Here is a 3,514-nt window from a genome sequence, read left to right on the forward strand (position 1 = left end):
TAACCACTCAGTCTCAAGCCTTTCACTTGGACCTGCATGCCGCAAGCACATGGTTAGGGACCGCTTGATTTAGCCGCTTAGGCCTGGATTTATTTCCTTGGGCCCTCCTATCCATTGATGCTCAAAGCGTTGGATCCTTTTCACCCTAGCCTTTTGGTTTAAAGGGCTATTGGCTTTTTCTACCTCTTTTGCTTTTTTTTTTTTATAATTTTTTCTCTCTTTTTGTTTCACTGCTTTTTCTTGTTTCAAGAATCAATTTTATGATTTTTCAGATCAGCAATAATATTTCACTTGTTCATCATTCTTTCAAGAGCCAACAATTTTAACATTCATAAAATTCAATATAGAAAATATGCACTGTTCAAGCATTCATTCAGAAGACCAAAAGTATTGCTACCACATATAAATAATTAGAATTTTCCTTATTAAGAAATCGTAAAAAAATATTGCCTTTTTATTTTAAATATCTACTATTTTATTCATGTTTGATGATGATGAGAAAAATAACTTATAGCTTAATTGGAAATAAAATCAAAATAGATATACTAATTACTACTACTCCTATATAACTTCTATGGTAAATTCCTATAAGAACAACTATCGCAGAAGTAAAGCTAAGATTAGGACTCAACAACCTTTATTTTGGGAAGTGGATGTTCCTCTAGTCTATGGGGTGCTTGGTCCTTCAAGAGATACTTTCTGACGCTTCAGTTCCTTCAAGTCACGCCTTTTCTCTTCTTGTTCCCCAAGTAATTTGCAAAGCATGCTATTTTGATTATTCTGTTCTTCCTTTATTTGGTCCATAGCTTCTTGCAACTTGGTATATCCGGGAGGAATTCCTGTGCTATCCTCTTGATGGGGTCATCCTGCACTTGTTGTTTTTCCATTGATGTTTTGGTGATTGGTCGCTCAACTGAGATATACCCGGTTATTCCCATCTTCACTCCAGCATCATTACATAGCATAGATATTAAGCTAGGATAAGCCAATTTGGCATCTTTGGAGTTCTTGTTTGCAATTATGTAAAGTTCACATGAAATTAGCTGAAGAACTTCCACTTCTCTTCCTAACATAATGCAGTGGATCATCACTGCTCTTTTAATGGTGACTTCAGAGCGGTTGCTAGTGGGCAGTATGGAACGCCCAATGAAGTCCAGCCAGCCTCTGGCGACTGGTTTGAGATCTTCTCTCTTGAGTTGATTTGGAACGCCCTTGGTGCTGGTGGTCTACCTGGTTCCAGGGATGCATTTGTCCTCTAGAATCTTGTCCAGGCCCTTATTTGTTCTCATCATTCTCCTATTAAAGGAGTCTGGGTCATCTTTCAGCTGAGGTAGCTTAAAGATCTCCCTGATTTTGTCAGGGTGGATGTGAACAATCTTTCTTCTGACCAAGGTCCGATAGTCATAGAGTGCAGTTCTAGATATTCTCTGCCTGTCTGTTTGCCACAGATTAGCGTAGAATTCCTAAACCATGTTTCTTCCCACCTTTGTTTCACGATTAGCTAGGATTTCGCAGCTCCTGTTTCGAATTTGCTCTTGGATCTCTGGATATTCATCTTCTTTCAGATCGAATTTGACTTCCGCGATCACTGACCTTAGACCCATTATTTTGTAGTAATGGTCTGAATGTTCTTCGGTTAAGAACTTCCCTGGATTCCAAAGTGGTTTTGGAATACTCTCTTTCTTGCCTCTTGGAGTGGGTTGTTTTCCTTTAGGAGCCATGATCTTAGTGGGTATGGTTTAGTGATCACGGATAAACACACCAAAAGTTGGAGTTAAACGCCCAAACTGGCACAAAAGCTGGCGTTTAACTCCATAATAAGTCTCTACACATGAAAGCTTCAACGCTCAGCCCAAGCACATACCAAGTGGACCCCGGAAGTGGATTTTTATGTTATTTACTCATTTTTGTATGTCCTAGGTTACTAGTTCACTATAAATAGGATCTTTTGACATTGTATCTTTACCTCATGATACTTTACACGTTTCATACTGTACCTTCTACGGCGTGAGTCTCTAAACCCCATGGTTGGGGGTGAGGAGCTCTGCTGTGTCTTGATGGATTAATGCAATTACTACTGTCTTTCATTCAATCACGCTTGCTTCCATTCTAAGATATAACTTGTTCCTCAACTTGATGAACGTGATGATCCGTGACACTCATCATCATTCTCACCTATGAACGTGTGCCTAACAACCACCTCCGTTCTACTTTAGATTGAGTGAATATCTCTTGGATTCCTTAATCAGAATCTTCGTGGTATAAGCTAGAATTGATGGTGGCATTCAAGAGAATCCGGAAGGTCTAAACCTTGTCTGTGGTATTCTGAGTAAGATTCAAGGATTGAATGACTATGACGAGCTTCAAACTCCTGAGGGATGGGCATTAGTGACAGACACAAAAGAATCACTGGATTCTATTCCAACCTGATTGAGCAGGATGGGAGGTAACCATTGACAACGGTGAAACCCTACATACAGCTTGCCATGGAAGGAGCCTTGCGTGCATGAAGAAGAAGACAGCAGGAAAGCAGAGATTCAGAAGATAGAGCATTTCCAAAACCTCAACATGTTCTCCATTACTGCAAAACAAGTATTTAATTCATGTTCTTCCACTTTTCACAATTAAACCTGAGAATTATTGATATCCTGACGAAGAGTTACAAGATAACCATAGCTTGCTTCAAGCCGACAATCTCCGTGGGATCGACCTTTACTCATGTAAGGTATTACTTGGACGACCCAGTGCACTTGCTGGTTAGTTTTGCGGAATTGCAAAAGTGTGATTTCAATTTCGTGCACCAAGTTTTTGGCACCGTTGTCGGGGATTGTTCGAGTTTGGACAACTGACGGTTTATCTTGTTGCTTAGATTAGGACTGTTTTATTTTTGTTGGTTTAGAGTCTTTTATTTGAGTCTAGTTTCATATTTTACGGTTGGTGTCAATTGCATGCTTTTGTTTCTGTTAATTTTTTGAATTTTCATGTTCTTAGTCCCTTCTTGATCTTTAAAAATTCTAAGTTTGGTGTCTTTTTTTGTGTTTTCCTTTAGGTTTTCGAAATTTTGTGTTAATTTTCAAAATCATATCTTTTCAATCATATCTTTTTCAAAATAATTTTCAACCATATATTTTTAATTGCTAATTTCAAAATCTTTTCAATCTAGTTTTCAATTTGCTTTGATTTTATTTTCTTTTAGTTTTCAAAATTTTATTTTATTTTCTTTTCTATTTTATTTTATTATTTTCGGTCATTCCTAAATAAAAAAATATAATTTTTATACTTTACTTGTGAATCTATATCATTTCCCTTTCTCCATCATGGACCTAAGTGGAATTGAGCAGTCCAGAAGGACTCTGGGGTCATATGCTAACCCCATTACAGCTGCATATGGGAGTAGCATTTGTATACCTCCCATTAAAGCAAGCAGCTTTGAGCTAAATCCTCAACTCATTATCATGGTGTAGCAAAATTGCCAGTATTTCGGTCTTCTACAGGAAGAACCTACTGAGTTTCT

Source organism: Arachis duranensis, chromosome 1 (genome assembly GCF_000817695.3).
Source record: "Arachis duranensis cultivar V14167 chromosome 1, aradu.V14167.gnm2.J7QH, whole genome shotgun sequence".
In the NCBI taxonomy this organism is placed as follows: domain Eukaryota; kingdom Viridiplantae; phylum Streptophyta; class Magnoliopsida; order Fabales; family Fabaceae; genus Arachis; species Arachis duranensis.